Raw genomic sequence first — 25,949 nt, 5'->3', positions numbered from 1 at the left:
CATGGGTCCATAGTAGATTAGAAAATACTCACTCATCTATCACAGATTTCAACCCACTCAAATATGTCTTCCTGCCTCTTTTGGAGTCGAGGTACAGCACCTTCTGCCACTTGGGGATGATGATGACAGCAATCCAGTGCCCACCACAATTATGCGCAAACATCACATAGTCTTTCTTGGCATGTTTCCTTAGGCCTTTTTCCAGATACCCCACGCTATAACCTCTATCACTGGTCATGGAGCTTATTGACAATGGTCCTGGATCAAGAAGGCCAACCGGCACAGAATTGCCCCTAGCTTCTACAATAAGGCATCTAGGAATAAAGAAGCATACAAAAGCAATTTAGCAAGCAAATATATGAAGAGCATCCCTAGCTAAAAATGAACGAGTCTAAAATAGAAGAAATTGTACTTACAGTGTCAAGCAATGAAGAATGGATATATGCAATGCATCAAGTGTGAAGAGGTCAAACAAATCTTCTAATCCCACAATGAAAGCCTCAGTTTCTGATTCACGCCACCGCTTGATCATAGTAACTATATCGGCCTTTCTATTCTCTGCACATGCTTTCATGTAGTGGGCATGAAGAGCACGGCACCCAGGTCTTGCCTTCTCAACTTCTATTGCTGATAGCATTGGCTGTCCAAATTTGAACTTGACGTTGGCCTGTACACATACAGAAGCCACAGGGGCACTCTTAGACGATTTGGTGGGTTCCTCCTCCTCCTGCTGCTTGACACCCACCTACGGTCCATTTTGCTGTCACTCTTGGCTGCTCTATGGGCTAGTGAAGGTTCAGCTAGAGCATGTGTGGACTTAGTTGGCTTCTTGGCTTCCACAGGCTCCTTGGAAGCACTCTTTTCTATAGTAGAGGCACTCTTCACTTTCTCATCTTGTGAGGATGAAACATTGGGTACCACAAGGTCATTTAGATTGCTTTTGGCTGACCTAGGTAGTGGAGGTCTTGATGATCTTGGAGAAGAGAGCACCTTCGGTGATACCACAATGCAATCCCTCCTCCACTGGATCCTCTTGAGTAGAGCCTCTCCAAGAGTTGTTATCTCATCACTTGGGGGCGGTGTCAGCACAAAGCCCTCATGTTTCGGATATACAAAATCAACATGTACAACGACATATCCATCCTCTACTAGAATTGAATATAGCTCAGTTTGCTGTGGGAACACCCGACCCCTTACTGCCGCCATCTGATAACCTCCAGGGTTGATTACAAGTGTACACGCTGTTGGCTCTGTAAGAAGGTCCACAGAATCTGGATCTGGAATTACACCAAGTCTGTCCAACTGTACATTATAGACTGCATCTGAGGCTTAGGCACAGCTACTCTTTCGACCACCTACAGAGGTAGGGGTGTTGGAGGGCAACCTAAAATGTACTCCTTGTTCACGTAGCATGGCCATGATATCTTGAGTGACCTTCTTGGTAACTTCTTGTGTCACATGGCTTCTAACTTCTTCTTTAATGGCTTCCACATCCACATTTGATAGCTTCCTCTTTCTGTACATGCTAGAGCACTCCGGCCAATACTTCCAACCACTGTAACTAGACACACCATGCACGCACCATGTCTGTTCTGGGCGGCCCAAGACCTCTGCGAGCACATCTGTTTCCCTAACCAAAGTAAGCCTTGATGATCTTTCAACCAACGAATGTCAGCACTACCGCCTAACTTAACCAATTTACTCTGTGCATGCAGCCAATTCCTAGGGCGACCAGTAGGAAATTTGTCCCAAGGATTACTGATGCCTTCAGTGGCTAAGTCCCTGTCCTCCTGCTCCCACTTTTCTGCTTTCCCAGCATACCTTGTTGTCCCCAGGCAGTGGTCATGCACGTTCCTCTCCCAAAGCTTCTTCTTCTTGTATCTCTCACTTGTTGCCTTTGCTTCTTTGCTCTCCTTCAGTGTCACAAAATCTGCCCAATCTTGAGGTGAAATGTATGGGTGCTTCACCGTGGCATCCAACCCTTTGCTGATGTAACAGTGTACTAGCTTGTTTTTGTGGGTTCTCTCACTTTTGGCTACCATCTACATCATCTTCTTAAACGCCATAGCCTTCAATGCATCTAGAAACTCCAATCTAGGCTAGACACACTCATCAAATAATTGCCGCTTGTCATCTCCACTTAGGTCATTGAATGAAGGCATGACCAAGGATATCCTTTGTCTAGCAATTAGACCAGCAAGCCTCCTCATTCTTATCGGCACCCTCTTCTCTTTGGGCATCCTAGCCAGAGTGAGCTCCATGACAACTATCTTGTCCTCTGGCCACTTTGTGACTGTCCTCTTTCTCTAGGGTCGACACGGAGGTTCAGATGGCTGCACCACTGCATTAACATCTCTCTCTTCCTCCTCTACAGTAGCATCTCTATGTTGGTCCTCTACATTAGCATCTCTCTCTTCCTCCTCTGCATTTGTATCACTGTGTTCCTCCTCTGCACTATTAGTTGTTTCGTCGGCAGTTGATGATGCACATTCGTTATCAGATTCCTATAAAACAAATTTGAGTAAGGTTCTTAGTGACCATGATAGAGCTCTGCCATCTAACAGTAAGTAGTGTTAGTATATCACAAAGCTAAAGATTACCATTCTGATAGAGATCTGTACGTAGTCAACAGCTAGCACTCACAAGTCACAACTAACACCAATGACCAACCTTAGTTCTTTGTCAGATTCCTAGAAATAGCAAGCAAAAGAAGTAACTTAGTAGTACAACAGTAATAGTACTTGGTAAAAGAATATAACTTGTCCAGATATCTCTGTGTCTATTATCTAAATAGACAGTTTGTGCCTAGAACTAGAATAGAATTTTCCTAGTCTGACCAATATAAGCAGACATGCGACAAAAATTGACAAAAAAATTATATAATTTTAGTTAGTACGTACTTAATAGTTCATCCATTGCCCCACCTAAGTTATTAGTTCAGCTACTTTACTGTCCAAATAAAGCAGAAACATTTCGATAAGAGGAAACTGAACTTAATTTGATAAGTTCATCTTAGATTTCATTATAGGGTATATCTAATAGCAAAGCCAAACTGTCTATAGGATTACTCAAAATATTGTGATGCCTTTGAAAGCACAACTACAGCTATATATATAAGAATTTACGTAGAAGCTACAAAAATAGAGCACAGACAATATCACCTTAGTTGTCGTCGGTTTAGATATCCAAGCACATGGCTGTAACCTTTTAGAGCACAAGGATGGACATAATAGATAAATGTATTATAAGCAGTGTTTCTAATGACAATATAAGCATAAGATAGATCACAAGGGTCATAATATTATATTATTGTCCAAAAGAATCACAACTATGCCAAATTATTCAGTCTAGAACAAGTGTTCAGCAAGTAGTACAAGTTAGCTGCCAACATATAATAATTTTACTATTATTAGTGGAATCTCAAGATATATATGCAGACAACATATAGTATTTTAGTAGAGCAGATATATATAGCAGCTTTTCAATAAGCTTAATTTATATGATTGCAGCTGGAAATATAATAAATCACTAAATAAATATAGCTACTTTGTTATCTACTTAATTGTTACAGCTTGTAAGAATCTATTAAATCACTGAAAAATATAGCTACTTGATTGTTACAACTTGAGATAAATCATCACTTCTATGGTATGAAAATCTAGCTGCTTCAGATCACCAATAGCTAACTCATGAATAGGATGTTTCCTAAAGCTAAATATAGCTATTAATTATTAATTGCTCTCAGTTGTGTTCTCATACTAAAAAAAGCATATAGAATGTGATAGGGGTAGCAGCAGTAGAATGCATGTAGTACTGTCGCTGCAACTACTCATGTATTAGTTTCAGTTCAGTGCTGAACTGCTACTTGTAGTATTGTGATGTGCATTCTAAACATAAAGCTCACAAAGCATTGGCCTTAACGTAACCAACCTCAGTACAAAGCTTTTTTTATCTAAATTCATTTACAGGCAAGACATGTTTCCTGGCTCCAGCAGCATGATTTAATTGTCGCATAGGAGAAAGCTATTTCATTATGTAAAGAAACCATAAGAGACATACAGCTCTTTCACAGACCACAAAAAAATAATTCCTCCTTCATTTTCAGTAAACTACTAGTGAAATAATTTCCATCCTACTATGATTATCAGTATTGTGGTTTCAGGCAGTTAAAAACTAGAGTGAGCAACCTAAAATACTTCAGGCTAACAGCAGATCGTCACTATTGTTCGTATCGCAGCTGACGGCTTATTTGAACAACAAACCAGATGATAATCCATATTGACAGAACAAAGAAAAGAGGGAAAGAAGTCAGGTACCTACGGTGTCGAGCTTGCAGTAGTGGCGGCGACAGTGGCGCTGGCGTTGGTGCCTAGCAGTGGCAACCCTAGCCCCGTAGCGGCGAGCCTTGAGCGGTGGCGGGGCACCCAACGGTGGCATCCCAGCAGGCGAAGAGGTCGTGGTCGGGAGGGCTTGAGGAGGGGACGCTGGACCTCCACCGGTCGGGTCAGTTCGCCTCCTCGCCAAGTCAGGTCGCCTCTGGGTCAGGTCGCCTCCTCGCCAAATCTAACCTCCTCGGTAGACGGCGCCGGAGACTGAGGCTAGAGGATGGTGGTGGATGGCGTTGGAGACGGAGGCGGGCAGATGGTGGCACGCAGATGTGACGGCGGCTTCAAACCCTAGAATGGTGATGGCGGTGGTGGGATGCGGTGACGAGGGCGGTGAACGGCGGGCAGCGGTGGAATCCAAGAATCGCCCTCGGCGGTGGATGCGGGGACTTGGCAAAAAAATGTCGACGGTTGCCAGTCAGGCCTTACGAAAAAGGGCGCGCAAAAAGAAAAAGGACGAAGACACATCTGTAATAAGAAAAAATGAGCAAAAAATTGTCCCACCATAGGATCGAACCTGAGACCTCCATCATAGCAAGTTCCTTTGTTACCATTGCGCTACGTTCATGAGTTCGAACAGGGTGCCGATTAAATTGATTAAATTGAACACGTTCGGAGTCGTGCCTCCCCTACCTGTTTCCGTTGAAAGGGAGCCAGCCTCCGCGCCGTTCTTCTCCCTCTCCCATTTCTTTTCCTCACCACCGCCGCCAGATTGCTTTGCTCCCGCCCCTCCCGCTCGTCCTCCCCCTCTGCCCTGGCCAAAACTTTCTATGTTGCAGTCACAGTGGGCCGAGTCCTCTCGTGGAAGCAGGTCGACGAGGATGCTACAGCAAGGGCGAAGCTCCATGGTCGTGGATCTCGGGCCAGTTCCAGTGGGGAAAGAAACGGGCTTTCCTTTGATCCCGTGTTAGGATTGTGGATTGGCCTGAATTTTTTATTTTTTAGCCCTTTTTTGAAATTTTTTCACAAATATGCCCCTAGAGGAAAGATTTCAAAATTTGGACCCTTAGCTCGGCGCCATCATTGCTGGCGCCGAGCTTACACGTCTCGGCGCCCCGAGCTCTTGGGCTCGAAGCAAATGTGGCGGTGACATGGTAGGAAGCTCGCCGCCAATCACCCTGGCGCCAAGCTCGGCGCCGTAGATCTTGGCGTCGAGCTCGGTGCCATGGTGACTGGCGCCGAGCTTGTGTTTTAACCCCGGCCCCAACCTTCCTGCCCGAGCCTTCTTCCTCTTCTTTCTCCTCCCTTTCGGGTTTTTTTCTCTCCCCACTTTGCCCTACCTCACAAATCGGCATATTGGACCTTGGAAACTTTGATTTGATCTGTAGATCTTCGAGAGCAAGGTCTCCTCGCTCCCCTCCTAGTTTGTTTCGCATCGATTTGGTATATATTAGTCGGATTTTTCAACCTAAGAATCGTCATTACTTAGGGTTTCATTCTATCCCTCAATATTTGTATTATACAACCATAAGATGATGCCAAGGAGTGGAAAAGCAAGCAAACCTAGGTAACCGCGGCGCATGTAGTTATGTTATGGGTTCATTGTTGTGCATCAAATGGGAAACCCTAGGTTTAGGGTTTAATGTTAATTGCTTTCGGTTCTTAGAACGAAATTGGTTGTATTATAGTTATGATTCTCATTGACATTAATTTGTGATGTTTTGATTTTTGTTTGTTAAATTACATCCGTTTTGTTATATGCAAGAAATGTATCAGGAGGAGTTTTGGCAAAAACGGGGTTGTCCTCGAGAATTATACCCCGACGCATCTAGCAAAGATGCCCCCGTCCCTCCTGACCTCCCTGTCCCTAACTGTGACTGTGCTTTCCCGGCCCACGTGTCTCAATCGAAACATTCGGACACAGCGGCGCGTTGCTTCTACACATGCAATCGTTTTAATGTAAGAAATTGTTTCCACTATCTTTTTTCTTTATTTGTGTAAGTATGCTACTAATATATTGTTGGAATCTCGTTGTGTAGGACCATGAGAGGTGCTTTTTCTTTTAGTGGATTGACGGTGCAGACAAGTTTGACCCTAGGTATCTCCTTTCCGACGATTGATTTAGAGGGAGACATCCACATGAGCACTTCAAGCGGTGGGTTCCACCCCCCCTAACCCCCCGCCAAAGAAGGCTAAGGAGAAGCACCTAGCCATAGTTAGACGACTCGAGGAATCTCCTCTGTGCGAATGCGGAGATCGAGCCGTGATAAACTCTGAGAATACGCTGGAGTTTGTGTGTCCGAACAAACATGAAGTAAGTGGAAAGTGTATCCGTTTAAATGTTTAGCTCTATATGTGTGTGTACTAATGTCACCTTATTTAGGTGTTTTCAATGGCGAAGTGTCATTTCAAGGAGTGGTTGTATGGTCCTAAGAACCAATGGCCGGAAGAACCGCGAAAGATTAAGGAAAAGAAGAAAGAAAGGGTAATTTACAAAGCACCTCCTGTCATGTGCGAATGTGGTGTTAAATCCAACTATGGCCTAGTTCCTTCGAAGCAGGGAATAGGACATTATTGTGGCCATATGGTTGACTATGATGAGGTTGGTTATTTTTGTGGTAAACATGAAATCATATTTTGTTTCTTTTGCTAAGACATATATGATATAATTTTTCATTTAAACAGAGCACTAGAAAATGCAGGTGGGAATGTTATGATGGTCAAGCTAAGTTCTTCGATGAACTAAAGGGGAGGTAAGTAATTGCACGGAAGAGGGGATATGGAGCTGACTACATGAACCTATTCGTTAAACATCACAACGAAAAGATGCGTGAGTTTGCTAGACAATACGGTATTTGTAACCCGATCGATGTTGGGCTTGACAAATGGGGATTGGAGAGATGGATGACATTAGAGGAGGAGAGGGCAAGGAAGGAGGCAAGGGAGGAGTCAAGAGTACAAATACAGGTCTTGAACGAGCATGTTGTTGCATTATGTGCCAGTGAGTGGTTGAAAGCCTTTTTTCGTTGCCTGATTTTAAATGTAATATAATCGCATCGCTAACTGATTGTATTTTATACATGAAGGGATTGGATATAGCAAGGAACATGCCGTAGAGGTGGCTCGTGCAAGGTATGAGGAAAAGAAGTTAGATGAGCACAGATCGCGAGCTGGTCGCACCGTTCAATCACCGATTATGTTGTCTGATGAGGGGGACAAGGATGAGGACGACACTGGCAGACTGAGGGAGCTCATTGCTCTAGCAGAGGCGGGCTTGTAGGTGGAGGAGGCTAAGGATGACACTGGCAGACTGAGCGAGCTCATCACTCTAGCAGAGTTGGGCTTACAGGCGGAGGAGGCTGAGGACGACACTGGTAGACTGAGCAAGCTCATCGCTCTAGCAGAGGTAGGCTTGCAGGCGGAGTAGGATGACGACGCGTTCTTCACTTAGGCCGTTGAGGCCACAGATGAAGCGGAGGCCGCTTACTATAGGTTACAGGCAGGTCAGAGCAATGCAGGTGAGCCTAGCCACAGCAACAGGGTTCTGATAGAGGACTGGTACTCGGATGATGAGTTGCTTACTCAATATGTTTCAGACTAAGGATTTGAAAGTGCATTTGCCCCCTATGTCTAGTGTCGGTATGTACTTCTAGTATTATTATGTTGTTTAATGTGGCATAGTATTAGACTTTTCATTATGGGGTTGTTTTCATTATTTGTGGTCATAATATTCAGCTTAATATTACGGACGTATTGAAATGTGATCACGTGCTGCATTTGTATTACGGTCATAATTATGGCATATGGTTATAGCTTAATATTGTTGCTCATTTGTATTTTCGTACCCAAATGAAGTTAATAATCATATAAGAAGCCAATCCTGTAATGCAACACAACGCCACATTTTGTTTCCTCTAAGAATTGATGGAATGTTAAAGAAGCTGAAGGTTTTGCATAATTTACATCCTATATAGCTTAAGTAGTAATATTGTGTACAAGTTACTCTGTAGGCCCTCAATCCATTGTTACACTGTTGGTTGCGATGCAGCACTCTACTTATTTGTTGCACGCTTTGCTTTTATTTTTCCCCTTTGTTGTCTTCTATGTTTGTAATCTTTAGACATGTATAACAGCTTAAACTTGTTATGTTCAACGAAGCATGCACAAAATTTATGTCACTTTGCTAGCGGCGTCCATACATCAGTCCTCAAACTGCACAGGTTTAGAAGCCGTTGTAGAACAGCAACCCAAGCCAACCATCCAATAGGCAGTAGATAAACAAGAAACACAAACAGATGTGTCTCATTTGATCTGTGTACTACATTTGTGCCTTTTTAGCAGTGTACTACATTTGTGCCTTTTTAGAAGTGTATTATGATTAATGATTCATAAAAAATCGCAAGAGTTTCCCTTGTTTCAGGAGCATCCACAGTTACAAACAGAGACATCATTATATAATCCAAACATTTAATCATCCAAATAGCACAATGCAACCACAACGAACATCACAATCACCATAACATATCCTGCACAGTCCAAATAGTCCACAATGTCCTTATAGTCCCAAATAGTTATAGGAAAGTAAATACAAAATCCATAATAGTCCATACTAACATCTACCACAAACCTCACAGCCTCGTACTCTTGCCCTTACCCTTGTGATCGAGAGCGCTCGTACCTGGAGTGTAAGGGTCAGGTGGACGGTGTCGCCTAGCGCCTGGAGGCTGTGTAGGCTGAGTCGAGAGAGCGTCATGGGGCTAAGAGGGGCCAAGCTCCTCATGCCTCTGGTCCACATCGTCCTCGTCCTCGTCCCCGTCCCCTGTAGCTGCTTGGCTAGAGGAACCTAAGCCTCCTCTGCCTGGGAAAGGAATGTACACGTCTTGTGTCATGTCTGTCCTGCAACCACAACGAGCAGCCACACGGCATAGCTGATGTGACAGCCTCTGTTGTAAAAAATTATGTTAACTGAAAGAATCTAACGTATTAATAACATGTTTGAAAGAATATTTTGAGTCTTACGTCTAGGAAGCTACGCATGTTGTCGTCCCTGACTCTCGGTCAAAAGCGCTCAATGTCATTCAACGGAGCATTATAGTGTATTGCCCTGTAAACAAAGTTCTCAGTAATAATACTTCTGAACAGATAGCAATAGGTTTTGTTTTCTTGTGTACAAGAATCTAACGTATTATAAGGATGATATGGCTCGAAGGTGGCACTAACTAAAATAGATAACTCTAACGCCTAATGTATTGGTATGCAACTTAACGTAGAAAAATAAGACAATTGACTTACCACTCTGTCCAAGATTGGTCCTGCCTCCACCTGCCTTCCTGCACGAGTAGATTGGTCGTACGCCGTGTCTTCATCGTCGGAGGACTCGATGTCGGCGTAGTCATCTTCTGTCCATTGTACCCTCAGCCTACAACGTGTCGCATGTTGGTACCAAGCTTGGTACCAGCCTGAACTCATGGTTCGTGTGCGGCTTGTTGTTCTCGTACATCTCCTCCCATTGCTCAATGTAGAACTAGTGGTGCTTCTCCCAGTCAAAAATCTTTCTGTTCTTCTGACGATCCAACCTGCACGTATGTCATCGTTACTTGAATTCATGTACATGTCACCATATTAATAGAAATGGACCATCACGAGACATCTAAAATAGCTTACTTGTGTAAGTCAACGCTAGTCGAGAACGAAGCCGTTGGCCAAAGCTGTCTCACTCCAAATTGGCGTGCAACTCTATCTGGCAGGTGGAACTCGACAGCATAGAAGCAGATTAGAGGGCACCTCATCCTATAGAAGTCGTTGTCGAACCCACAAATGTTGCTCAACTGAAAAGGAAGTGCCCCCTCTCCAATGTATGGCTCCCACTCCACCTGCAACATGTCCAAACAATATGTTAGATGGTATACTAATCCATTTCAAACCAGCCTAGGAAACAAATTTTACTTACACTTGACATCATGAGCATGTCTAGCTCGTTTGTGAACTCAATGTACGCCCGCTCTAACCTCATGTACGGAACCCTCACCTGGTCCCAAAGGTACGCCCATGTCGGCTGCCGACGTGGAGGCTAACCTTAGAACCACTCACAACAAGCCAGAACCACCGGACGACCAACTGGAAGACGAGCCCACATCCATAGCTAGAGCAGGTACATGCATCCACCAAGTGATGCTGTGGACGAAGTTCGACGACACCCCTCGCACAGCTACCGGTATAGAAAACCCAAGACTGCAGAGCCCTAGCTGTAGTGACCCGCTTGGTCCCAGCCACTAAGGCAGTGGACCCACATCCAGGACATAGTGTCACCCGTGGCATCAGGGATGAGAACGTAGGCAAACAGGTGTAGGATCCATGCCCTACAGTAGTACCCAACTATCTCCTCATCTGCCTCCTTGGGGCACTATGCGAACTCTTGCTGAAGCCAGGAGATGAGAACTCTAGAAGTACGAGCCCCTTGCTCGCCAAGCTCATGCCCAAGGAAGGCCTCCACTCGTGCTCTCCAGCCTTCTAACCTGCACTGCCCGGTGACTGGGTTGCCATGAATCCTTAGGCCTAACATCTTCTGACAGTCCTAGAGCGGGACTGTCATCTCCTCAAAAGGTAGGTGGAAGCTGTGAGTCTCTGGCCACCACCTATATTTTAGACAAAGCAAGATTATATGTCAAAAAGGCAAGCGCATGAACAAATGGCCATGATTGGAGGCAATGATTGAATATAATACCTATCAACCAATGCAGTGATGGCCGCTGAGTTGAACTTGGGCAACACACGACGAACCTGAAAAGAGATAACATCTAGGCCAGCTCTTTGCAGGAAAGGAGTGTACCTATCGTCGTACCGTATGTCCAAGAACCCACTGTGGGTTCTAGGACAAAGGAGCAAAAGGTCCTACATGGAATAAAATATAGTCTCATGTTACTTCACGAACACATGTACGCTCACCAAAATTTGAACAAAACATATAGATTATTACCTGCCCCTACGCTATGAGACGTCCTCGGTGGGTCGCCTCGTACATCGGGTCGAGCAGGTGGAATTGCGCCATCCTACAAAAAAGGTCAATGAATTAGAAATTCAATATACAATGAAACATGAACTTAGAAATGTACAAGTAATTGACACAATTACATGCATAAATTGAGACATGCATAATTAATTAAATGAATACGACAAATATGAAATAATAAAATCAACCAATAGTCAGCACCTCACTAATCTGCCAATGGCAACTTCGTGAATTGTGGCCAAGTCTACCACACTTGTCCGCACTCATACTGCTCGGGGTCAGTAACAAATGGGGTTCCTCTCCCACACCTCGTTCTTCCGGGTATCTGATCCATAACCATCCTATGCCTCATCCTCTTCCTTGATCCATGCTTGTTCCAACGGTAAGCTGGATCCACAATGTACTTCGGCCCATCATATGGAGGCCACTCTCTAGGGTCCTAGAAAGGCACGAAGCGGGGGCTCCATGTGTGGACAAGCATGTCAACACTGAACTCTGTGAGGTATCCTGCTCTCGATATTATAGTTGCGATGCCTAGCTGCTGCCACCAAATGTGAACATAGAAAGTGGTACTGCCTTGGTTTACCACAAGTGCATTTGAAAATCTTGGAGGACAACCACATGCATCCTCGACTCTCAGACCTCGCCGTCGAATGTTGTACCGCCCCTATGCTCGACCTGATAAGTCCCTGTGGCATGGTCAAAGCATGTAACCTCATGTGTGCCAACCCTTTCATTTGCCTTCTCTAGGTGTGCCTTTGGTTTCAGAGCCCATATCTCTCCATCACTCCACAACTTCAATGCATGGGCGTGTCTATCATTGAACTAGGCAACAAGCTTATAGAAGATGAATTGAACGATTGCTTTCACGGGCATACCACGTATCCCCAATAGCAACTTATTGAATGACTTCGCCATGTTGCTATACTAAAACTCATACCTCCATACACCTGCGTCGTGAGCTCTCGTCCATTTCTCCAAATCCCTCATCAAACCTATGAGCCATTGTCTACCTTCTACATTTGATGTGGTTCTGACCTGCTCCAACTTTATCTGAAAGTACTTGTCCTCAAGATGTCGAGCAGCCTCCTAGAATAGATCAAAGTTACCCTTCACACCATCCTTCCAGAGTAGATTCTCGGCAAGGTGCCGAGTACACCAACGATGGTGCAAAGGTGCATACCCCTCTATCTGCTCTCGCACGACATTAAGTATGCCCTGGTGCCTATCAGATATGATGCCAACCTCCCTACCAGGCCCAACCACGTGTATCCGACTAGCCTCAAGAACCATCCCCAACTGTCATTGTTCTCCTTCTCAACCAAAGCAAATGCCAAAGGAACCAACTTGTTGTTCGCGTCATAGGATATGGCTATAAGAAGTGTGCCCTAGTATTTGCCAATCAAGAACGTACCATCAATGGAGAAGATGGGACGACTAGTGCCTAAAGGCCTCGACACACTGAGGGAAGCACCAGAAAGCACGGAAGAATATCTGCCTACCATCCTTCCATGCCATTTGGTTTTGGGATGTACTCATAATGCATGCCTAGATTCACCACTTTGATTGCATTGAAAAGTACTAGCAGCTGCTCGTACCCATCCTCCCAGTCCCCATATATCATCTTCCACGCTCGTTGCTTAGCCCTCCAAGCTTTACCATAAGTTATCACATAACCTCCATACAACGCCTCAACGGTCCTAATAATTGTCCTCACCTTCATGTTCGATTCTCCCTATAATATTCCCATCAACCGCTTGGCAATGAGGGTAGATGTCAACTGCCGATGCCTCAGTGTCAGCTCATGGTCAGCACAATTATGTGGCCCGACAACTTTTGTGATCTTCCACTTTCCAGTGACTGTTTGCTTCCTTGCACAAACCCTCCATGGGCAGCGTTCCTTGTCACACACAACTGTATAACAGCGCTCCCCATATGAATGCAAGACCTTGTAAGGTCTCTTTCGTATCACTACAAATGCCTACAACCACCTCTTCAATGTAGGCAGGTCATTGAACACCCTCCCATTCTCAATTACCATGTTAGGGATGGCCTCAGGAGCTTCTAGGAGCTCATCATCATGTCCTTCTGCACATGCCTGATCGGAATGAGCAAGATTGCTGAACTCGTGAACTCTTGGATCATGGCGGCTGAGAAAGATACGCCTCATCATCTCAACATCACTCTCTGTCAGCTCTCCAACAGGGAGATCATCATCAGAATTAAGAGCCCTTGCCATCTCATATGGCTCCGAATCATGCATAATTTCAACACTATTGAAGCCACATAATCCATCTCCAAAGTGCACTTGCGCAGCAACAGGGGGCACATCCACATTCTCAGGAATGTCTCCTGCAACATAAGTAGAGAAATGAGGAAAGAATGAAAGAAATGGATGTAGGAAGGGGGTAAGCTCCCAATAACCATGCGGTTAAGCCACTTACTCGGATGATTCTGTGTTAAAGGGATCTCATGAGGAGGATCTGCCACAGCAACATGAGTCTGACAAGCATCTCCAACTATCGCATTGGGGGCAGATTGAGCATCGGGATCCGTAGGTGCAACCTCCACATCCATATTAGGTTACAGGATGGGAGGGTCGATGTGTGCCTGCTGACCCATTGGTGGGAAAACCCATGAGGGATGGGATCAACTAACACCCGACGCACAACCACGTCCAAACATTGCAGCTGGCTCTTCATAGCCAATCTCACATAGTTCTCCCACTGATCCACACACCCAATTGGGATCATTCGCCTGAGGATGTTGGGAGGAGAACCTAGGTGCAGTACACCCTCAAGTGCAATGCCATCATCTCCAAGGCAATGCAGCTCCTCCCGAGCCCTTGCAACCATCTCACTAAATGATGGCCTATCATTGAATAGCACAGGCACGCTTTGCATGTCAACAAACTCAACATATCCATAGCGATCGTATTCAACGGTGCCTCCATGATATATGGTCACTAGGTTGTCCATCTAGTTTAAACACGTAACGAAACACATGTCCTTTAGTCCAAATTAGACGATAGATAGTACCTAACAAGTACTTTCTAACTACAAACTAAGTAAATAAGATAATAACTACATACATAGATACAGTGTACTAACTAAATAGCTAGGTCCTATTTAGTTAACTAAATATGTAACTACCTATCTAACTAGCTATCTAACTATATCTATGTACCTATGTATCTATGTTTATATCTATCTACATATATATCTCACTAGATCACTAACTAAATCAACTACCTGAGTCATCACATTAACTAGTAAATAACAAATGCCAAAACTGCTACACTACAATCAAAGCTAACTAAGTATGCACATTGTAAATTCACAATTTTTACCTATCCAACGACGGAGTCGCGGACGTCGATGGAGTCGCAGCGGACGCTGGGTGTGGGTCCTGCCGATGAGCCAGGCCGGCGGTGGCACGGCCGGGCGCTGCAGGTGCTGGGGCCGGCAGGGGCGCGTCCAATGACGGCGGTGACGCGCAGCGGGCGAGTGATTCCCGGCGCTCCATGCATCGAGGCTGGCTCAATGGGCGCGGGCGGGATGGCGGGCGTGGCTGGGGGCCGGCGGTGGTGGCGGGACACCGGCGCGGCGGGGCGCGGCCAAGGCGGTCGTGGGCGTGGGTGGCACGTTGGGCGAGGCGAGGGCGCGGGGCGCGGTGGTCTGGCGAGGCCACAGGGTCCGGCGTTCCGGTGGGGGCGAGGGCATGGTGCGTCCGTGCTGGCGGCGCAGCGCGGGTTGTCAGCCGCGAGGCGGGCGCGGGGAACGGTGAGGGGACCGGTGTGGCGCGAGATGCTGGCGCGAGCGTGGGGAGTGGGTGGCCGGGTGTGGGAGAGGGCACGGGTGGCGGCCGCGGTTAGCTGTTTGGGCGATGGAAAAGCGAGAGAGAGAGAGAGGGAAAGAGGAAGAGAGAAAGGATTGGGGCCCATGCATAAGATAGGCTCGGCGCCAAGATCTACGACGCCGAGCTTGACGCCAGGGTGAGTGGCGCCGAGCTTCCTGCCATGTCACAGCCACGTTGGCTTTGAGCCCAAGAGCTCGGCGCCAAGACGTGTTAGCTCGGCGCCAGCAACAATGGCGCCGAGCTAAGGGTCTAGATTATGAAATCTTTCCTCCAGGGGTATATTTATGAAAAAATTTCAAAAATCAGTGGATTGGCCCGTGTCATCGAGCTATGGTCGAAGGAGACGTTCCTGAGGGAGACTAGCAACCTGGGTCGGGTTTTCTTCAAGTGCCCTAGAAATGGGGTTAGTGCTTTCGATTTGTTCGAGTTTCATGTTCTTGGCATTTTAGGGTTTAACATTGTGTGCATTTGTTGTAGTTTCTGAAGTTGTGTCGTTACTACAGATTCCGGAGGGAGTTTTTTGAGGAATTAAAGAGCAAGAACATCATCTAGGTGAGGATTGAGCAGCTTCTAGATATGGAGGAAGAAGGGGAAGAAGCAATGATGGCCACCAACATCCCTAGCAGAGATGAGGGGAAGAATAAGTTGGAACTGAAGATGGAGAAGCTGATGTGGAAATTGAACTTGTTCATTGTGTGTTTTGCAACTCTTGTATTTGGAATTGTACCTGTAATGCATTGATGTAAGAATGTGTTACATGTAGCAATGAACTTGATGTCTTTTGCAATGAAATTGTGTACTATAATTTTCTTGGTGCAATGAAAATGATGGATGTTGTATAGATATTGCAATCACAGGACAATCACAGAAATGCACAGATTTGACAGAAACATATAAGGGCTGATTGTGGCCATAATTTATCACATAAACATAATATTGCCAGTACATAAGGTAATTTTTGACAGAAACATCCAAGGCTAATTCTGGCCATAGTTTTGACCATTAGTACACATAGAAGTTCATAAATTGGGCCACAGCAGTTGCAAAATAAAGTTTTTGGCCACTGCATTCCATAGCTAGGCCTATTCCACAGAAATCATCAAAAGCAGTCCCCAACAGTTGGCACTTGCATCAGTTGCCCTTTCCTCCTTTTGTTTTCTTCACTTTGCTTGCCAGTTGTTTCTTCCTCGGTGTAATCTTCTTGGCAGGCTGCACAACACTTGCTTGTGCATCTTCAGGCACCACAAATAAGGTCTTGTGGAACATGAACAAGGCATCAGTCATTATTTTTGGCACATTTTGTGAAGAAATGAATGATGAAACAACCACATATCTAGATTACCTTCTAGCTGGTGTGGCTGGTTCTGAGAGCTGCACCTCTAGAGCCATTATATCCAGGACATCATCCTATGTGCTGCTACCTGCCATCTGGACCAACTCATTTCTTGCAGCCTCCCTTGCTGCTACCTGTAGAGCTTCCCTAGCTGCTTGTGCCTTCTGCTCGGCTTCTTCAGCTTCCCTCCTTGCCTTTGCTGCTACTTCCCTTGCCAAAGCTGCCCTAGATCTAGGAGTTGAAGTTTCATCTTCAGTTCCCTTCGACTTCTTTCTTCCAACCATCACATTGTTCTTCTTGGTCCTCTTCCTATACCAGTTATGGAATTAGTTCACATATTATGCAATAAAATACAGCAATGGTAAAACAAAAAAAAATTTTGACTACTTACCTTTTCTTAGTTCCAGTGAGGGAATATTGCCAGGTTTCTTGACAAAAGCTGGAGGTTCTGGTCTTGGCATGTCTGAAATTGGCCAATTTGCTGCACCTTTAATTGGCTATAACACATTCTGCGCTTTGCCTTGGGCACCAACTCCTTGACTGCCTTCAGCAAACCCTGCATAAATTCATCAGTACATGTTAGTCACAATTAACACAAGTTATCAGTAAGAGATGAGCAACCATCTATGTGATGATCAACCAGACCTGACATGAAGCATCATCTAACAACAGCACCAGTACATCCCCAATTCCATCCTAGGCTTCAACCAATACAGCCGCAAGATACTTTGAGATAAAATGATCACATAGATATGACAACTTATCCACATCAAAATATGACAACTTGTCCACAAACAACAGAATCATATATTAAACAGTCATACAACACAATCATATGTCCATACAATTTACATGGTCCATACACAACATTAAACACAATCATACACATCCATTTTTTCGAAAGGGAGGTTTAAGCATTGAATATCTATGACCTATTAAACAAACCATTAGTTATTTCATCACGGAGTGCATTCATGTCATGATCTTCCTCCTCTTCTTGGGCATTCACCACATTCCATTGAGAAGTCGATGGTTTGGACATTGGAGCGAAGTTTTCGTCATGATCTACCATCTCAAAGTCTCTATCCACAAGAGCACTCTCTCGAATGAAATTATGAAGTTCCATGCATGCTAGAATTATTAAGCTTTGCTTTGGCATCGGATAACTTGGCAATTCCAACAAAATCCTCCACTTCATCTTCAATACTCCAAAGCACCGCTCGATGACATTTCTAAGGGAAGAATGTGCGAAATTAAATGTCTCTTTTTTACCTTTTGCCATTGGGCCGTTTCAAAACTTTGGGAGATAGTACTTTGTACCCTTGTATGGTGCAAGATAACCCGGACGGTTAGGGTACCCCGAGTCGACTAGGTAAAATTTCCCTACAAATTAAGAAATTTTTGTCAGATACATGACTTGGTACATATAAGTGCAAACAATGAACATAGAGAGAGTAGTGTACCTGGAGGTGGATGTGGAAACTTGTCACCATATTTCTACAGAGCATCTTTGAACACCCTCATATCATGTACCGATCCAGACCATCCCACAATAGCAAAAGTAAACCTCATGTCGAAGTCACAAATAACCATCACATTTTGAGTGGTATATCCATGTCTCTCGATATGTTGTACCACATTTGTAGCTGGCACCACAACTGGTATATGCATCCCGTCTATTGCTCCAATACAATTGTTGAAGAATGGAGAAAACTGAGGACCTTGTACTCTTTGGTGCACCGTCCTAAATTTAGGATCTAGTGGCCAAATGATATCTGCTGCTAGCTTGTTTAAAGCAGCCAAAACTATGTCAAATTTGCGACTGACTGTCTCTTTTGATCTCACTAAACGATCTTTAGCTTGTCGACAAGACTGGGGTGCACCAACTATCCACAGAAACATCCCTAAAGCCTTTACTGATGACATTTTGCTTGTTGACTTCAACCCATTGGACACCACCAGCAAATTATGAAGTCTATCAAACAATGGTCTACTCATCCGAAACATGTTATAGCAAGATGTTCTATTTGCAAGTGTTTTTTGTACCCATTCTAAGCCACTCTCTGTGGGTTTCCTCCTCTTAGCTTTGTGAAAGAAAGAGTCATAGTAGTACATACCAAACATCATTTTCATATTAATAAACTCCTCATTCCACCTCTGATGAGCCAATATCATATCCAGTTTTTCATCCTCCTCACTTGATGAATATTTAGAATAAAAAGCAAGTAGAATTCATGTCAACAACATAAATTAACTAGGATCACATCACAAACATTAGATAACTAGGATCACATCACCAACATCAATTACCTAGGATCACATCATCACATCACCAACCTCAATTAACTAGGACCACATCACCAACATAAATTAACTAGGATCACATCATAAACATAAATTAACTAGGATCACATCACAAACATCAGATAACTATGATCTCATCAGAAACATCGTTGCAGTAGGATCACATCACAAACATAAATTAACTAGGTTCACATCAAAGTAGATACAAAGGTTCACATCACAAACTATAGCCAAAGTAGCCTTGCACTACATTGACATCACAAACTATACATATTTTTCATCTGGCACCATCTCTTCAACCAAACTAGCCTTGCTTCAGGTGTGGGGATGTTACAGAAGAACACCCAATTTTCAGCTTTTTTAAACATCATTCCACCAACAAAGTACTCAACGCTGTTCGGAGCTGCCCCGCATTCTACAGCCAACTCCTAACATCTCGTCATAGATTTCTCCATTTTTCTCCATGCAAGATCCTCTGAGTGGCTTCATTGCTAGCAGTCCATCTCTCCATGATTGACTACATTATCTTAACCATTGGACTTTTGGTCTTCCTTTCAGGACTTGTAGTTGTGGCACCCGTACTACTTGCCCTCTTGTGGCTATTGGTACTCATGGGGCTTTGACCAATGTCATCATCTTCCTGTTCAAAAGCACTTTCCTATTCCTCTGGTTCAGCTTCTCTAGGGATACAGGAGGAGGATCCATCCACAGCCACACCTTGAAACATTTCTTCAAGTTGATCTAGATACTCTGGAGGACCATGCTAAAGTTTCCTTAATTCAGGTTTGCCCTATAAGGAACAAAAAAAGTGAAATTAGACATATCAAAAGGGCAAACAGTCCGGCAAACATTAATAATTTACATAATAAACAAGACAGAGAAATAGTGTACCTCTGTATGCTTCTCCCAGAATGCAGGCACTATCGGAGGTGGCTTCTTTGCCAAGTGCCTCAGGCACTCGGCAAAGACTTTGCCGAGTGTTACACTCGGCAAAGGGCGCTCGGTAAACAGTTTATCGGCAAAAACTCTTTGCCGAGTGTAATTTATCGGGCACTCGGCAAAGACTTTGCCGAGTGCCAATCCGACACTCGGCAAAGAAAAGTGGCCGTGATGACGAGCCCCACCGTGACGGTGGCTTTGCCGAGTGTCAAGGTCAAACACTCGGCAAAAGGTCCTCGCTTTGCCGAGTGTCATTGACTCTGACACTCGGCAAAGGTGTCCACTTTGCCGAGTGCCGCAGGCAAGGCACTCGGCAAAGACGTGATGTTTGCCGAGTGCCATGGTCCAGGCACTTGGTAAACCTCTGATGTTTGCCGAGTGCAATGGCCATTGCACTAGGCAAAGCGTGTTCCCAGATAGTTCCCAGGTGGTCACTTTGCCGAGTGCCATGGTGATTGCACTTGGCAAAGTGACTGAAAACAGCCATTTTTATTTGTTTTTACATCCCATCCAAACAAACAGAAGATATATATAACAAACATCACCAACATCACATATATATCATCAACAACACATATATATCACCAACACCACATATATATCACAAACGTCACATATATATCACAAACATCACATGTCTCACAATATATCACAAATAAGTTCACAAGTAATCCAAGTGCTCCATCATCTTCAACCACAATTGCAAATAGAAGTACCATTAACAAACACAAGCATCATCACTGATTTGGTGAAGGATTCGCTGAAGCATGAGGATCGTTCGATGCCGCCGATTGATTCTGCACAAAGGAGAAGATATTTGCATGTGTGAGACAAAATGAATATATACCATACATGAATAAAACTTTCATACTCCACTAGGTTTGACCATAAACATGAACATACAAACTAAAACATTTATACTCATAGGAGTAGAATAGTGAGGAGGTGGAGGTGGAGGTCGAGCGAATAGCGAAGGTGATGGAGCTACACCCGTAGCGGCGCCAAGACTTTGCATGTACTGAAGAATCTCCACCATCCTCCACCGCTCAGCCTCCCACTCGGCCTCCACCCTCTCCATCTTCGCCTGCATCTGCTCCCGTATCCTCCTCTCTTGTTCCAGCTGGGCCTACAATATATTCACCCCAATGTTACAATAATGCAAAGGAAATGTATGAAAAAACTAATGAACGATGAATAAACCAGGAATAACCTCGAGTGCCTCCACTCGGTGGTGTGAAGTGTCCTGCCGAGGTCGTATGGCCGGGCTCCTGCTCATGCTGCTTGCTCGAATCTGGGAGAGACTGGGAGTAGCGGCCGAGTCAATTGCGCCATCGCCAATCCAGTACCACCCATGCTTCTTTCCTCCTCCCACCCTCATGACGACTTCTCCATCAAGGTCCTCGGTGCTCAGATCATACTATGGCACATGGACCTCCCTTGCCATCGATGTGTACTCACTGAGGCGGTTGTGGACGGTTGCATTGTTGTACGCCTCGGGCCCGTCCACTGGGTTGTAGTCGACGTCGGACGTCGCCTTGCCCTTGTGGGCCATAGCAAATGCCTTGAAGATGGAGCAAGGCTGGCCACCATGCGACGCCGACTGCGAGAAAAACAGCAAGATGATTAGAAATCATGCAGAATTGAGCGTTAGAATAAATAAATGAATTCGCGTACCCATGTTTCTGCGTATCCGCTAAGGCTACGACTGCCTTGATGGTGTGCTACACCTGGCATCATCAAACGCCGCTCCCGGCACAAGTTGTGCGTCTCCTCCCACTCGCGTGAGCACCACCTGTCCACCATCTATTCCCAGCACTGGGGATGCGTGGCGCACCAATAAGGAATCATCTACAGGACATAATACATGACATATCAGAAGATCAAATTAAGCCTACTTAATCTCAAAAGGAATCAGTATTAATGTTCTGTATTTACCTATAGGTACTGGTCCTGGGTCAGCGTCATGGATCTTGCGTCCCGTTTGGTGACCTTCGTTCCAAGGACGGTCCTGTGGTAAGTTATGATGGCCTGGATGTGTGCCTCGTAATGCATGTCCACGATGAGTTTTTTGCAGCATTTGGTAGCAACCGCATCCACCCTGGCCTCATGTCCGTCCTGGCATCTAAAGAAATCCTGCATACAAACACGATGTATCCATTCATTATTTCAAGAATGTATTGAGCAAATTAGTGCGAGGAAGACTTACCCATAGCTCTTGCTTCACCCGCTCCGCCTTGTTGTTGAATACCCTGCGGGCCTGATCTGCAGCATCAGGGGCGGTGGCGTAGTGGTCAAACGAGTAGGTCGGTCCTGTCACTCCAACGTACTCAACCAGGCCAGGGAAGTGCTCCTTGCATAGAAGACCGAGGATGCCATTGACTTGGCGTGTGTGACCACCTCCACTCGCCACAATCGTCTAGTTCCTGCCCAAGTGATTAAGAAAAATTATTAATTTCTATTTTGATTTTCAACATATCATATAAAGTAGTGATAACATCTAAAGTTACTTACTTTTCCCCCTCAGGTCGAATCAACGGGCGTCTCTCACGATGTATCGGCCGCTGAGGGAGGCTCATGGGACCTCGCAAGTAGATGCTCGATGAACTAGAGGAAGCGGAACCCCCTGCTATCGCCTTCTCCTAGTCGTCCTCCTGCGCGTCCTCCTGCGCCTCCTCATCGTCCTCCTATGCCTCCTCGGCGTCCTCCTAGGGCACCTGCTCCTCCTCCTCCTCCTCACGCGATGGGGCGATAGGCGATGACTCCCTCCTGCGGCTGCTCCTCCTCCTACTCTCCCCCGGTGCAGCGGTCCTTGTCCTTCGGTACAAGGACGTTAGCTTCCTCATCCCACCACCCACCATCTTTGTTCAATCACCTGCAATTAAAAAGAGTAAACCAATAAGCACAGATAAACAATAAGTACTTAGAAAGAGATGCAAAATAAACAAAATGTAATTACAAAATAACATAGTAATACATGTATTAGAAATAATCTTCATGATCAGGATTAGCTGGATCATAAGTCTCATCATCACTATCAATCATGTCGAAATAATCAACACTATCCGAATGAGCAATGTTGTCATTGTCATTGTCTAAATGTAATCGCTCAAGCATTTGTAAGTCCTTCACATTTTGCACCTCATCTCCAGTGTCCTCTTCAATAACCATTTCATTGTCTACTTCCATTCTGATCGCTTCGGTTAAGTCTATCTCAAACCTCCCTTCTAGTCCCTCTTCTTGAAAGAACTCTCCGTCATATGTGTTTGGGTCTAAGTTGTAATCTTCATCGTTTGGGACATGCACTTTACCGTGTGGCGATACCCTGTGCACAATATCTCAACCCTTAAGATGCCTTATGGTTTGACACACATATGGGAGATAATAAACTTGCGTGGCCTGTTGGGCCACAATATAGACATCGTCTCCTGGTAAGACAGAATCCTATCGAATTTTGACTAGCCTAAGATTAGAATATGTCCGTCTCGTTACTTCAGGATCAAACCAATGGCATTTGAATATGACGGGATTAAAAGGTTTGGAACCATGAAACTTGAGTTCGTATATTTCTTCAATTCTTCCATAATACTCGACCTCATCAACGCCGGGCATAAAAACTCCAGAACTTGTGGTTCTTCGATTGGGCCGACTCTGCTCGTAGCTTGTTGTGCGAAAGCGATATCCATTCACGTCATAACCAAAAAATGACCTAACCCTATAGGCAAAGCCATCGGCAACCTGTCTCAACTCGACACACATAGAAGCATCCCTCTGGCCCTACAAGCTCAAGCAGGATACATCGTTATATTATTCGCACGTACGAGTAACTTGGAATGTCAAACTAAGTACGAGCTAAATTGGACAGTACCTTCCGTTTGAACTAAGTACGAGCTATATTATTCATTGGTGACCTGACCCTGACTTGCGCGGCACGTGTACATGCACTCACGATCCTCCATCCTCTAACATATATAGCGACGAGTAATATAAACATCAATTGCATCTACACGACGTTCCTACTATCTAATAGGTGAGGATAGGTCCTAATCCCATGCGAGGATTCGTAGATGAGGTTAGTTTCCATGTCTACTCCTATCTGAGACAGAATTTTGGCAGCACCTCCCCGCTGTTCTCCAAATACATGTCCTGCTAGGAGAGTGTGTATCCGGAGAACAAAAGGGAGATGATGCCGAAACTCTGTCTTGGATCAGAGCAGACCATGGAAACTAACCCCACCTACGCATCCGCGGGCTATCCAAAAAACATGGACAATTCAAAACAGATACGGTTTTAGATATGGAAATATCTACATATTTCCAACCGTATCTCTTTCGAATGGGAGACCCCTAACTGGGTTACGTGATCTACGACCATGATACGGAAAAGAGGGGTTATACCTAGGGTGGCGGTGGAGTCTGGCTAGCGGGGCCATGATGGGCCGGTGCAGTGGTGAGGCGACGCGGTGCAGGCAGACCCACAGCGGCGAGGAAGGCGATCGGGGTCACCGAGGTACTCTGACTCCGCTCCGACGGGCTCTTCTCTGCAAAAAAAAGAAACATAAAACTGTCAATACAAAATTTCGGCAGCACCTCCCCTACACGGTGAGGTTTCCAAAACCTGCAAGAAAACCAATGGCACGATGGCCGACATGCACATATATATGGACGGCACGATGGCCGACAAACATCAATCCATGCATCCACAATCCATCCATGCTAAACCTCAGATTTGCAACTATGCACCATAACCAGCGTCCACGAAGACACCCTAACCATGGCATCTTAATCTATTCATGCATCCACATCCATCAGGCGAAGATGGCATAGGGGCTCACCACTGCAGAATGGCGACCGATTGCGGGTCGCCGCTTCTACGGGGCCGCACCGCACCCCTGCGGCATTGCTTCGGCGCCGCTGCAGGAGCGCGCGAGGGCGAAGGCGCCGTTGCTTCGGCGGCCTCCTTCTCTTCCTCCTTCTTCCTCCTCCTCTCTTTCTCCTACTCCGACAGCGCGGGCAGCGGCGGCGGGGGCGGGCAGCGCGGGCGCGGGCGCGGGCGTACGTGACAACTTGCGCGAAACCTCCTCAATTTTTTATCACAACCTCCACATATGATATCTTGACATCTTGACAAGTTTCATGATTTTCAGACTTCGTTTGCTTTTTATAGAATTTAAAAATAACTCGACCGCAAGTTCATGGTCATGTTTCGTGAACAAGATGTTCGAAATTGGTGGTCTGTTCCTGGATACGGCCTCACATTATACAAAATAACATGAATATCATTTTTTCCATTCATTTTTTTCATTATTCGAATGTCTAGCGGTTATAATTTGAATTATCCAAGAAAATTCAATTAAATGAAATAAATTAAAGAAATATAGAAAAAGACCAAGAAATGTGCCACATTGGAACATGGAGTACCAGGTATTGTATGAGGACTGCAGAAAAAGTTTGGAGGTCAAAAGTGAAAAAAATATGGTTTGCCGAGTGTCAAAAAATAACACTCGGCAAAGTAGCCTCTTTGCCGAGTGTCCGAAGAAGACACTCGGCAAAGAAGCCTCTTTGCGGAGTGTCAGGATAAGGCACTCAGCAAAGGAGCCTCTTTGCCGAGTGTCAGGAGAAGACACTCGGCAAAGGATTAACGGCGGCGGCCCTTTGCCAAGTGTTATTGTGTGACACTCGGCAAAACCTTGTCTTTGCTGAGTGTTATTCTTTGCCGAGTGCTCGACACTCGGCAAACCACCTCTTTGCCGAGTGCCCGATAAAAAGCACTCGGCAAAGTCTAGGACACTCGGCAAAGAAGCCGTCTCTGGTAGTGAGGAGAGGCAACAACTGTCCCATTAGCACGGCCTAAACCATTATGTGCATGGAGCCACCTCCAGAATGGGTATAGGGATTTGAGTTGACAAATTCTGTTGCTCAGTTGCTTCCTATGGTGCATCAGGCCAGTTGCCAAGTAATACTTGTCTGAAATAATCTTGTAGCCTCGTGCTGTCATAGTTCCATATTGTTGCAATTCCCTTATCTTATTTGGTCAACGCACAACTCACGCAAAAGTAAAGTATTTTCTTCGGACCATTATGCCTTGTCAAATTTGATCTAGTAGACAACAAAATTATGCAAACAATTATGAACTGCAATGCACATGCTAACGATCATACACATGTTAACAATCATACACATGC

At 45.2% G+C, this 25,949-nt stretch overlaps 2 pseudogenes; both read right to left on the bottom strand.

Moving 5' to 3' along the window:
* Positions 1 to 28: 28 nt before the first annotated feature.
* On the bottom strand, positions 29 to 9,078 carry LOC136499375 (uncharacterized; annotated as a pseudogene).
* An 8,587-nt stretch (positions 9,079 to 17,665) lies between these two features.
* On the bottom strand, positions 17,666 to 18,640 carry LOC136499374 (protein ALP1-like; annotated as a pseudogene).
* Between the last annotated feature and the right edge of the window lie 7,309 nt (positions 18,641 to 25,949).

This window comes from Miscanthus floridulus, chromosome 13 (assembly GCF_019320115.1).
Source record: "Miscanthus floridulus cultivar M001 chromosome 13, ASM1932011v1, whole genome shotgun sequence".
NCBI lineage: Eukaryota > Viridiplantae > Streptophyta > Magnoliopsida > Poales > Poaceae > Miscanthus > Miscanthus floridulus.
Note: the sequence above shows the minus strand (reverse complement) of the source record. Positions and strands in the feature narration are given on the sequence as shown.